The sequence below is a fragment of the Sceloporus occidentalis genome, unplaced genomic scaffold, assembly GCF_023333645.1.
Source record: "Sceloporus occidentalis isolate IW3139 unplaced genomic scaffold, rSceOcc1.0.p SCAF_3, whole genome shotgun sequence".
Taxonomy (NCBI): domain Eukaryota; kingdom Metazoa; phylum Chordata; class Lepidosauria; order Squamata; family Phrynosomatidae; genus Sceloporus; species Sceloporus occidentalis.
Genome location: NW_028316983.1, coordinates 170753528 through 170767725, shown reverse-complemented (window position 1 = coordinate 170767725; position 14198 = coordinate 170753528).

The following is a 14198-nucleotide window of genomic DNA, read 5'->3' as shown; positions in this document are numbered from 1 at the left end:
CTGCATAAAATGGTGGCTGCAGCACAGGTTTAACAACAACATTCTGTTTAAAAATATAGAAAAGAATCCAGGGTTCTGATTGATGCTAGACAAATCAGAATAATTCATCTTGACTTGTTTTTCAAAGGGAGAGATACCCTGGCTTTTCAGCCATACCTTACCACATTACTACCAGAGATCATCTGTCACAAAATAATGTATAACCAAGAATAGTTTTTTGTGTTTTTTTTCAGGCTATGTGGCCATGTTCTAGAAGAGTTTATTCCTGACATTTCGCCAGCATCTGTAGCTGGCATCTTCAGAGAAGATCTGAAGATGCCAGCCACAGATGCTGGCGAAACGTCAGGAATAAACTCTTCTAAAACATGGCCACATAGCCTGAAAAACCCACAAAAAACTATGGATGCCGGGCATGAAAGCCTTCAACTTTACATAATAACCAAGGAATTCCAAAATCTATCTTTTCTACAAGGCCATATGAAAATTACTAGAAATGGAGGTCCACTTCATAAACTTTTTTTCTCCTATAAATCAAAACATGAATGTTATATTTTAACAACCTCTAGTCTTGCCTTTTAATCCAAAAACTGCAGTTTGGGACAGTTGCTTGTTTGTAATACATTTTAGAGAATCCCCAGCCAGAATGGTCACAGTGGCCTTTCTGGCTGCAAGATTCTGAGGATTATAATACAAAAAACAACATCTCCCAGTTCTATAGTCGGCCCTTCTTATACATGGATTTTTTTTATACACAGATTTTTTTATACACAGATTCAATCATCCACAGTTTGAAAATGTTCATAAAAAGTATATCAAAATATCAAACCTTGATTTTCCATTTTTATAAGGGACATCATTTTGCTATGTCACTATATTTAATGGGACTTGAGCATCCACGGATTTTGTTATCCATGGGGGAACCAAACCCCAGTGTATAACAAGGGTCCACTGCATATGGATATGCCTATGTAGCTGAGTAAAATGTCTTGTGAAACTGAGTGCAAAGTCCATCAGATTTAGCCTTAGGTTAGGTTCAGTATTCATCCTCCTTCTGTATTTGAGACTACTAACTTGCTTATATTTGAGACTACTCACTGTATTTGAGACTATGCACTTGCATTCTATAAGCTCTTGAAAGTATTTATCTGGAAGACCAACTGAAAGGAACTCAGAGGCTACCAGGGATCAAGCTTACCTACTACTTTCTGAAGTTTAGCTAGTTTGAAGAAAGATTCCTGCAGCTAATTACAAAAGCTCAGGTGTGAACAGCCTAACAACTCTTTCTTAAGTTCTCATTGTCCCATCCAACTCTAATATTCACTGTGAAGATGATGTGAGCTACCAGCTGAACACGTGCAACATGAACAGGCTGTTCATTTGCACAATGGCTTCAGCTGCATAACCCTACCTGGGTCTATTCCAGTGAACAAACAAATATGGGATTTTGGTCCTGCATTCAGCCATCCGGTTCCAATGTAGTGACAAAGTTGCACACCTTAGGACACCATAGTGCAGCTCCAAACAAACATACGCACCACAAGTTATCATACTACAGCTCCAGTTTCCAATATTTGGGAGCCTGAACAGTGAAAACCTTTAACACATCACATTAAACCAAAATATTTTTGTTAACTGTATTTGATTACATTGGGAGCAGACTGTCTACAATTCTCTGATTAGGCATATGTGAATGTATAATTAGAATCTCAGTGAGAACAGAAGAAATATTGCGATTAATAAGTCATAGACAATTTAGAAGGTAAGAATTTATATACAAACTTAGGAGACTTGAACTAGGGAACTCCCAGGTACAACAATGCCATTATGGCAAAGAATGCATACATGTCCAAAGAGGGATAAGGTAACAATATATATTGTTATCAGTAACTAGGGCAGCTGTAAAAGAACTAGAAAAGATCGTAAAGAGTAAAGATATACAGCTGAGTACTAAAGTCAGAATCATCCAGGTCATTGTATTCCCTAATGCCATGTACAGATGTGAAAGCTGGACAGTTGAGGAAGCAGACAGAAAGAAAATCAATGCTTTTGAGATGTAGTGCTGGAGAAGAGTGCTTAGGATACCGTGGGTAGCCAAAAAGTCAAACAAATGGGTCCTTGCATAAATCAAACCAGATCTCCTTGGAAGCCAAGATGATCAAATTGAGGCTATCATACTTTGCCCACACAATGAGAAGACATGGATCACTAGAAAAGACAATAATGCTAGGAAAGGTAGCAGGTAGAAGAAAGAGGGGAAGACCACATGCCAGATGGATTGATACAATGGGGGGGTCACAGGCATGGTCTTGCAGGGCCTGAGCAGAGCATTGGATGATAGGGAGTCTTTGATGTGTCTCATCCACAGGGTCACCATGAGTCAGAGTCAACTCAAGGATAGTTAACAACAACAAAATTGCCACCTTATTATGCCAAAGTCCACATCCTTTTAGTTACATTTTGTGATTTGTTTCAACCCTCCAAAAGCATTTTGTGACTGTCAGGGCTGTCATTTTCCAATCATTCAGAGGGATAGTATGGGTACAAAGTTTGACAAGCCCTGACCCAGGCAGCAGAGAAACATCTGAACCACTTAGCTGTTGAAGGCAAAAGAGAGACTCAGTTGGTATGCACAGTCCTCACACTTGAAAGAAGTGAGTAAATACCTGTAGGAAGAGTTGACTGGAAGATTTAAAAACAAATAACTCAAGAGTGGTTGTACCCTACCATATCTTCCTAATACAGGCCACATATTACATCATTCATATTCTTTTTAACCTCTTTAAAGCAGGAATGGGAAATGTCAGGAGAGAGGAGATAAGTTGGCTCCCCATTAACTGATAAGGGGGCACACTATGATCTCCTGCCCCACCACCAAATTTTGGCAATGCAAAAGAAGCAATCTACCCACACATCCAATATCACATACATAATTGACATTTAACCCTTCTGGAAATGCAGTTAAACTTTAAAACAAGGTCTACTGCCAATGCACTAATAAACCTTGGAGAAACAAATTCGATGGTGGCGGCAGACAATTCTCCCAGGGGGCAAGGGGGTGCTTGGGGCCTGTGTTTTGCCCATCAGTCATAAACTTGCTTTGGACTTTGGGGGGGGGGGGCTGCAGAAATAAGTCAGATCTAATTGTCTCTCTCTGTGTCTGTGTGAATGTGTATATATGTGAGAGAAAAAGAGAGGGAAAGACTAGATAAGGTCTGGATAATCAACAGCCAACGACATGTTTCTCCAGCATCAGTTTGGCTTTCAGGGCAAAAAAACCCTTCCCTACCTTGCTGTATAACAGTAACACTGTGTGTATGTGTGTGTGTGTAAAAATAATGCTGTTTCTCCCCAAATCTGCACTCTTTTCCAACTCGATTTAAACTGACACAATTCCCTCCTCTATGCATTTCTTTCTGTTTCCCTGGTAACAAGCCACACTCATTCTCTTTCTACCTCCTCCCTTTCGACAACTTCCAGCTAAAGTTCTTTGAAAAGGCAAAAAGAGATTCTTACAGTGCATACACAGGAAAATACCTTAACAGCTCTTGCAGTGGATCCCATAGTCTATTTTTAATAAAATCTACACTATGGAAGCTACTACTGTTGCAAGGCAGGAACGCAACATTCCCCCCCCCCCCCCCCCGATCTAACACAACAAACTGTTTACTGCAGGTCACTGTGGGGGGGGAAATAAACTGGCCAATAAAGTGCAGGCTTTAAAAAGTATATGAGAGGGGAAATGCACATATTCCTGAAGGTCAGTCATAGAACCATAGAATCATAGAGTTGGAAGAGACCACAAGAGCCATCCAGTCCAACCCCCCTGCCATGCAGGAAATCTCAATCAAAGCATACCCGGCAAATGGCCATCCAGTCATCAAATATTGTTTGGATAAATAAACCATTTCTTACCTTTACTACTTCAAAATCATCACAGACCGTACTCCATCCTATTTCTATAACACTGCCAACTTGGATCAACATTTTAAGAAAATTTCTCAGTAGAAGCCATTGAACCTATTGCCTCCACAACATTTTCCAGTTATTATAGAATCATAGTATCATAAAGTTCGAAGAAACCGCAAAGCCCATCCAGTTCAGCCCCCTGCCATGCAGGAAATATTGGTGGAATGGGATTCATCCCATCCAATTTTAAAGTATGGCTACTCCTGCAATCTGATAATAGGCCCCCCCAGATTTTACTTTCTTAAAAGAGATGATTTCCTTAAAGCAAGTGACTTTACGTGTGTTCTTAAACTGCAATATCCACCAGACCTCACTAGCATAGTAAATAGGGAGGAAGGCTGGAACTTGCAGTCCAGTAATATAAGGAAAAATACAGGTTGCCCACACTTGCTTTAACATCCACATTTGCAATGCATATTCAATATTTTCAGATTAATCTATGTGGAAATTTTAATGGACAGCAATTCCCAGCAAAACTAACAAGTAGCTGCAGGACACAATAGCAAATAATTCCTGCTTACATTAATGATAACTGGTTGAGCAGATACCTCAGAAAACCATGGGAATAAAGGGAATAAAGTATGAGAAAAGAGGGAAAGAAAATACTATTAGTGCATGTACAGAGAGTAAGAGATAAAAGATTCTACCAGCACTTGGCATCTGTCCACCAACACCAAATCCTATGATGAGAATGGTTGTAGAAATATTCTCTGTGTATGCGCCTTCAAGTTACTTGTTGACTTATGGTGACCCCATACATTTCAAAGGGCTTTCTTAGGCAAGGAATACTCAGAGCCTACAGCATCTGGTATTTCTTGGTGGCATGCACTAACCAGGATTGACATTGCTTAATTTCCATGAACAGATAGGATCTGGTGCCTGTAGGGTATTTAGGCATGTGTGGGAATGAATGCTACTGCTATACATTCTCACATTATGCAGATCTGGTTTCTCTAGTGGACCACATTGTCTTTTTAAACAAGAGTTTGAATGTTAGTTGTATGAATTATTAATATAATGTCAGGCTGATCCCAGAGCATTTTCTGATCATTGCTGAGTTATCGATGGCATCAGCATGACATTATATTCTTGTTAAAAGTCATATTACAAGCTCTGTTCCAAATGGCAAAGAGTACTTGGTACTCTTTGAAATCATGTCTTAAAAATCATTCCCATAGGACTGTGCAAAAAGCGGATAGGAAGAAAATAAACTCTTTTCAGATGTGGTCTTAGAGAAGCGTGCTAGGGCTTAAATGGATGGCCAAGAAGGCAAACAAATGCGTTTTAGAACAAGTCAATCCCAAACTCTGCCTGGAAACCAAGATAACTAAACTGAGGCTATTGTGCTTTGGCCATATCATAAGAAGGCATGAATAATTAGAAAATACAATAATGCTAGGAAAGGTAGAAGGCAGCAGAAATAGAGGGAGACTGCATACTGGATGGTTGGACTCAATCAGAGAAGCCATGGGCCTGAACTTGCAGGACGTATATAGAGCAGTAGAGGACAGGGGGTCTTGGAGAGGTCTTATCCATGGGGTCACCATGAGTCGCAGTCAAGTTGATAAATAAATTTTACACATAACAAAGTTTGAGAACAGGAGATGGAGGAAGGATCAGGGCCTCCAAGTCTTGCACACACACACCCCATACACACACACGCGAGGAACTCTTGTGCCACCCTGGGGATCCTTCCTCACTGTTAGACAACCACTGCATCATCACATGCATACTTATACTATGTTTTGGGGAAATATGTGTGGTTTGGTATGTTTGGAAATGTGGATGTTATAGTATGCTTTGGGGAAATGTGTATGTTTGCTACCTGCTGTCTGCTAAAGCAATGTCATACTTATTTAATTGTTCACATACAGAGAGAAAAGAAGAAAAAGTGGAACAGGAAGGAGTCCCAATTTGCAAAGTAGAGCTGAGTTACAAAGAAGAGCCAGAATTTTGCTCATGTTTATAAATATACATGTTCTTACATTACATATTGGAACAATTTTTTTTACAAAATTATTTGCTAGGAGAGCAACCTATAGGGCAAGATGGTATGAGATGCATGTATGAGATGTACATGAGTTTTTTTCCAGAGAGCCAGTTTTCAGACGTGAGATTCTCTGGCATAGAAAAAGTATACTGATTGCCTAAACTGAGATGAGAATCAATATGTAATCCATGATCAAAACACAATTTTTGGAATTCAAAAGCAGTTGTGTTACATGCAACATATAGGATTCCACCATTGTCTATGCAGACATTCTTGTTGGTTTTGAGCGTATGCATATTTATATTTTTCCTCCCATCTTTTAGCTGCCATTGAAAGAGTGATCCAGAGTGATGAAAATGTTGCATGAGCAACGTCAACAGGTCAACTTGTCTAAATAAAGAGCCAGGATATCAAGAGTGATCTATGTAATACAACATGAGGCCAAACAGCAACAATACAGAGGAGTGACTTAAGAGATTTTGGTCCATCATTTGGCTTTCTAGTTCTGATCTAGTGACAAATGTACATATCATAGGATGTCATACTATAGCTCTAGACAAGCTTGCACACCACAAGGTACACAATGAGATCTTGTGGCAGGGGTCCCACCCCACCATTTGAGAACCAATACTGAAAGCTATATTTCAAAGGAAGGAACTGGCAAAACCAACTCTGAGTATTCCTTGCCTACGAAAACCCTATTAAATTGATGGGATTGCCGTAAGTGGACAGGTGACTTGAAGGCACACACACACACACTGCACCTCTTAATTTTTAGTTATTATTGCTTTAGATACTTTTTACAGGTTAGATCTCACCCATAAACCAAATGCATCTGAACCTTCCATGTAGGAAATAACATACGTTAAGAAGATTGTTGTATCTAGCCCTCTATAAAACCTTGATTTTGTTAGTGCTGTTTTTTTATAAAAAAAAAAAATCTGGTATAATATGTGAAAATACATTCAGACATCATCTTAAATATCCCAAGGAATGAAGACAAGGTACAAAATACTTGATAAACCTTTTTACAATTCTTCCTTCAAAGAAATGTAAACACCCTGCAACATTCCACAAGTGAAAACTCAAATGTGTGTGGTGAAGCAATGTCAGAGTGAGGTCTAAAGGGTGTGGCCAGACAAGAAAATGGCAAAAGACATTAACGAGGATGAACATACAAAATTACTATTTAGAGCAGAAAAACCTTGGAATTTAGGTAGTAAATTTAGAAAAGCCTGAAAAAAGAAAAGGGGAAAAAACAATAAATACTTTGTGTGCATGTGCACACAGCACAATTAACACTGGATATACTTTAAAATAATATAGTATTGTAGTGGTTTGAGCGTTGGACTATGACTCTGGAGGCCAGAGATTGAATCCCAAATTGGCCATAGAAACAACTTAAAGGCACACAACAAGAATTTTAAAATCAAAATGCCTTTATCAGACTTGTACAAAATTACAGCTTTCCCTCAGATTGCTGGCATGAACGCTATGTTTACATCCACTCATTGGCTCAATACAATACAAGTCAAATCCAGCTTCCTCATAACATAACAATCATGTTCACTTTAAGTGTAGTTTCATAGCCTAACCTATCTCAAAGAAATGATGTTAGGATAAAAACAGAGGGGGCTAGAATAATATACAATACTTGTAGCCAGTGGCATCCGTATGGTTGATATCACACAGTGCATTAAACTCTTGGTGTCACCCCCTTCACTGACCTTCTCCAATATCACACCATACAGAATCCTGAGTAAAGAATCATAGTCCAACTCAGGCCAATACACCACATTGGATAATTACAATAAAGACAACCAAAACATAATTTGAAAAAACAACATTTATTTTCCCATTTTTCAAATGGTAAATTTAACTACAAAAATGGCATAGATATGAATCTGAATACTACAATCATATCTTTCTCCAACCACTGAGCCTCCACACTGCACTGTGTGGCCGCACAGCAGCAGCAACATCTTTGGCAGCTCCCCAAGTTCACCCAGCTAGCAACCTGTGTATGAGAAACCCAGCACCCTTTCAAGCATGCCCAGTGAGAAAAAAGAAACGCTGGCTTACTGAATATGAGCAAGTGTGCATCAGTGTCCTTTCTCTATCCAGGGAGCCTCTTTACCTCACCCTACTGAGCAGGCTCAGTAAATGAAGCAAGGAGATGGATGGAGACACACATGCATGCTCACTGTGAGCAAACCAACATTTCCTTCCTAACCAGCCACCAAAGGTGCCATTGCCGCACTGCCCCAAAGTGTGGAAGACCTTTCTGTGTCCACTAAGCTGCCATACTACACCCCATTCTGCAGCCATGTGGCAGAAGTGGCACATTCAGGGTGTCTGAGCTTGGCCAGTGGTGCAGCTGCTCCACCATCCTGTGTGTCAAGCCCACCAACAAGGGAGATCCTGATGAGCTCAGAGTCCAGGCTGGTTCATACAGGGTGATACAGTCTGCCAGATAGCTTGGTTCTGAACCATATGGGGCTTTATAAGCCATAAGCAGTACTTTGAATTGTGCCCAGAAACAAACTGACAGCCAATAAAGCTGTTTCAACAGGGGCATAGTAAGGTATCTGCAACCTGTCCCAGTTAACAGCCTGGATACAGCTATTTGGACCAGCTGAAGTTTGCAAGTACTCTTCAAAAGTAAACCCAAGTAAAGTGCATTACACTAGTCCAAATGAGATGTAACTGAGGCATGTAGCAGCACTGTCACATCTGATGCCTTGAGGAAGGGATGCAGTTGGCACACAAACTTTAAATGTGCAAAAGCACTCCTGGCTGCTGCAGAAAGCCAGGGTTCCAAGTTGAAAGCTGAATCCAGGAGTATACCCAAACTGTGAACTTGTGTCTTCAAGTGGAGTGTAACCCCAGATAACACAGCTGAATCCCTAAGGATTAGACAGCCTTTTAAACAGAACACTGTCTTCAAACAGAAGGTGTGTAGCCTCTCCATTAAGTATTGGACATTTTTATATTATTTTTTCATTTGTTTTGTTGCTCATATTGCTATATTTTAAACATGGTGCTCCTTTTGTCTTCATCTCCCCCAGCATCTCACTTTAATAAACTATGACAGGGCATTCAATTGAGTGACCACTTCATATTTATCACACTTTGTACTTAACTCTTTCACGGCTGAGTTTGCTTTGTTAATCTGCAAATTAATTGATTATTCTCCTGATCAAAGCTAGCTCCCAACTCTGTTTTTCCATTCCTTTCTGTCTCAACTGCACCTACAGCCTGACTTTCTTTTGCAACTTTATTATTCATCTGTATCCCTCCCCCAAAGATAATCTACTACTGGCAGTAATCTTAGCTGTTCCACTGACAGCAAAATTACAAGGTGCTCAACACACAATGACAATTCTCTTTCTCTGGTACTAATTCATTTGCACCACCTTCAAGGAAGCATTAGAGAGTTTTCAGTACGTTCCCAGTTCTTTACTGATAGGAGGCATTACCGGCACATTCATTGCAGGAGGTCAAAATGCTTTTGTGATGTCCTGTTGAATTTACTACCCTGGGAAAGTCTGTTCATTTGTGATGTCAAATATCTGGACTGCCAGCAAAATTAGCACAGAAGAGGAGAGATATTTCTAGCAGAGTGTGAGAGACCCATGGATATAAACAGATCAGACTTTTCACCAGATAATGTTGACTGACATTTCTGACACAGCTAAAATTATTTGGATTATCTTTATGGCTGCTAAGAAGAGTCCTTGCCAAGATCCATTTGAGAGCATTTTAGATACTAAAAGTGCTTCCTCACCTTTAGAAGAAACAATAATTTGTTTCTTCTAAAAAGCAACAGCACTATTTCCATATTACTGTGGCTCCCATGTTAGTGGGGTAGTGAATCTGCTCTGGTTTTTAAACTGAACTTTAAAAAGAATCTATCTGGAGTAATGAACCACGGTGCCACAATCACAGCAACTGGGACAATTCCTTTAAAGGTCAGACTTAAACTCAGAACATGGGAACCACCACTGCTTGGCTATGTTCCACAGATATCCAATTTATGTTGATACACAAATTTATCTTGTATCTCCCAGAATTACCAAATATTTTCCCTTTTAGATAGAAAGATAAAATTCTGGATTCATCACACTTTCAGACTTACTAGTCCAAAACACACTGCAGCAGTTTCAGATGGCTTTAACTGCCCTGGCTCAATGCTAGGGAATTCTGGGAAATGTCATTTTGTGAGACATTTGTTAGACTTGTTAGACTCTGGCCCCATTCTCACTAGCAGGAGAGCGCAGCTATCGTATACCCTTGACTGAAGAACGGTACACTCCTTCTATCTGGGATGGTCGTCCTCTTCCACTGAGCGCGCAGCTTCGGGAGGGACGCACATGGAGCAGTAAGAGAGGAAGGGGACAGCCACCTAGCCAGCCAGATCAGCTGAATCAACCCTGGCGATCAATGGGGTGACAGATGTCGCAGCCAGATCATCCTCACATCCCCCATTCTCACTAGCCCATTTGCTCTGGATAATACTGGGCAGACCTGGTTGCCCCCATACCAAATCTCCCCGGGTAGAAGTTCTGACTACCCTTTACCCTGATCGATGCAATTTGCCCCTCTGAAGTTCATATTTCCAGTACCACTTTAAAATGGAGCCTCCTTTGTGGTCAATCAAATTCACTTCTGCTTGCGTCAAAGGTGACATATCCTACAACCATTGGCCAACCGAATGGGTGCTTTCCCCCTTCTTTTAAAAAGAAAACTGGTGGCAGTGTGTGCATACTCTGTCAACTTGTCAAATTAAAAACCTCCAGGTAGGGGTGTGTGTGTGTGTGTGTGTGTGTGTGTGTGTGTGTGATGTGTGTATTTGGGTCATTACAGATTATGGCAACCCTAAAACGACCCCATCCTGGGGTTTTCTTGGCAAGACTGGTTCCAAGGAGATTTGCCATTGCCTTTACCCTTAGGCTGAGAGAGTGTGACTCCCCCAAAGTCACCTCATGGGTTTCCACAGCCTTCCCTCTGAATGCCAGCCTCTAGCTTCCCCTTCGCTTCCAGCCCAGCATTTCTTCCTCTTTGGAACCCCACCCCTTCCCTTCCCTTCCCTTCCCTTCCCTTCCCTTCCCTTCCCTTAAAGCTCAATGCCACCTTGCCTCCCCCCCATGCCAGCCTCTTCCCTTCTGTTCCAGCCCAAAGCATGTGCATAATCTGTCATCATCATCATCATCATCATCATCATCATCATCATCATCATGTCGTTTGCAGGGGAGGCCACCTCAGAATGCCATCTCTGCATCCTCTTTCTTTGCTTTCCCTCCGATTGCCACCCCAGAATGCCATCTCTCCTTACATACATATATGTAGCAAAAGCATTCACACATTGTATCAATTTGCCAAATTTAAAAGGGAAACATATGTAGCACAAGCATTTGCATATTCTGTCACATACACAATTTTTTTTAAATGCCGCTTGCCTAGCGACCGGTGCAAGAGGGGAGGCATGTTCCGCCCTCTGCCCTCCCTCTGACCTAATCACTCCCCTGAACTTGACCTGATCATGACTGGAGCCAAGATCCCATTTGCCGGCAACAGGGAAGAAATGGGTTTTCCAAAAAGAAATGGGAAATAATCCACTTTCGGAAAAACCGCTCTAAGGGGGATTTGCCCTGGATTGGATGTGCAAGACCCTAATTCTGATGTGTTTAAACCGGTGCCAGTGGTAATCCGGGTTACAATTCGGTACAAAAGGTAGTCTGAATGGCCCCTCTCTGTGAGACATTTGTTAGACTCTCTGTCAGAGAGCTCTGGTGCCACAATAAATTACAGTTCCGATGATTCCTTAGCACTGAACCAGTTAAAGCAGTCTCACACTGGATTATTCCTGCAGTGTGTTTTGGACCAGTAACAGTTATCAGAAACCTATTGCTCAGAGGGATGGCCCTACCATTAAGAACAGTGATAAGGTCATTTCAGGTAGCAGATATTGCTCTACACACCTTAGCACAATTGGCTTCTTCAGGTTTATTGGATGACTCTATCCTATTCCAAGTGCTAAATGAAGCCCAGCCAGCTTTTGTACATAGAATGGGAAGAGGCACCATCTTATTCTTTTGTTTGGGCAGCAACATGTCTTGAGCCAGACATCATAGTTCTTCCTTTAGGAACTATGAACAAGGCAAGTTCTAATCATGTCTACTTGCAGAGATCATTACCTTTTTGTGGAAGTGGAATAATCTTCAGAAAGTGTGAACACAAATTCACTGAATATAATAGACAGAGAAGAAGAAGAAGAAATGCTTACAAAAGTGTTCATGCTTCCATCATGTTTTTTATATTATATACAGAAGTTCTCAATGCATGGCAAAATTCAAGAGAAGACATTCAATGCACATTCACCAGTGTAGATTTTCTGTTCATTGTCAGGAATTAAGTTTAAGTCTCCTGACCTCATAAGGAGATAATGTATACCCCTTCCATTGTAACCTCGCAATGTACAAGATATAGAAGACAGCATGACTGAAACACATCTTTTGGACTGAGGGATTGGGAAGCTTTCTTTATGCAGAAAATCAACAATCTTTCTGTTCTTTATGGATCTTATACTGCTCAAAGGCAGTAATTTACTTGCTTTATAGATCAGTTTGGTGGGGGAGGGTTACACTTTTTAAAATATTTGTTCAATTTTAAATATATTTTTAATTTAATTTTGTTTTTTAAACATTTCAGTGTTGTTTCTGAGTTTGCAGCGTTGTTGTGCATAACTAAAAACACCAGTGTGATGATCAAACAGCCATATTGAAATCATCCTCCAGAGGGTAGTACAGATCTTTCCTAGAATGGGTTATCTGGTTAATGGAATACCTGGAACAAGGGAGCTCTGCCCTGATATCATACCAGGTGATTCCTTTGAGCATAGTAAGAGGGTTGCCACCATCAGCTGAAATTTATGTATATATATATTCCACAGAAGACCTCACACATTTGATTTGGTTCAGTATTAGAATCTGGCCTGTGCTTCCCATGGGATGTTGAGACTATAAGCTAATGAGAAAGCAAAACATGCTGAGGCATCCTTTAAATAACAATATGGTGGTTACATTCCCAAGAGTCTTCTGAAGAAGTAAAGCCATACAGTGCTTTGCCAGTACTGTGCATGTGTTCACTATAATTAATTCTGCACTGAGAGGGAAAAAATCCTCCTGCCAACAGCAAAATATAGGCTGTCAGCAGCTTGGGATGAGCATGAATACTATTAGGCTCGTGACAAAGCTCATTAGTATTTTATCTGCAGCACTGATGGGATTATTCAATGAGGGACAGTTCTACTCACAAATTTCCTGGCTATGATTATGGGGGGGGGGGGGGTAAATGGGGGGGGGGGGTGGGAAGCGGAAATTACCATTCTTGATTCTTCATCTCTCCCAAGCCTAAATGTATCTGACAAACCTATTAAAATAACTAAACTGAAGACAGTATTTCCCCACAGGTGGGGCTCAACCTATGCAGCATTTTTTCATTCCAAGGATCAGTGATGGAACTGCTGTCAAGCATTTATAGGAAACATAAATACAGGGGCATTTTGCAGTTTGTGAGAAACTGTTTCAGGAATAGGAATACTAGAAGCACCCCTTTTCTAGAAACATGTTTTAATTTGAGGTAGAGAAGGCTGTTCTGTTATAAAATGAAGACAGAATGATTCCATCTCCATCTCTCACTGTTTGGCACACACACACACTATCAAGCAATTAATTCTTTTATTTATACCCTGCCTTTCTCCCATGATTAGGAATCAAGATGAGAGACAAACACACTTACATTCAAATGCAGAGAAAGAAAAAGCTTGCATAAAAAGTTACTTGTTGCACCAGAGGCCACACTTAACAGAGTAATTTGGAAACTGCCATCTAAAAAGTAACTTTTCTGAGCTCTGCCCAAATCCTTTCGGTGATGGTCTGAACCAAGTCCTGTGCAATGCACACATACCTTGCTTAACATAATTAGATTATATAATGGGATTACCAGATGAGTATATAGTCACATGGGCCTGTTACAGACTGCCAGAATAAAGCTGCTTCGGGTCTCTTTGGAGGTATGCTGTTTAAATGATGCATGCATCCTAAGAATCCGGAAGCTGCACCAAAGCTGCACTCCAGTGCTTAGGAATGGAGTGTGGCTTTGGCGCGACCTCCAGACTCTTAGGACCCATGTATCATTTAAATAGCATACCTCCAAAGAGACCCGAAGCAGCTTTATTTTG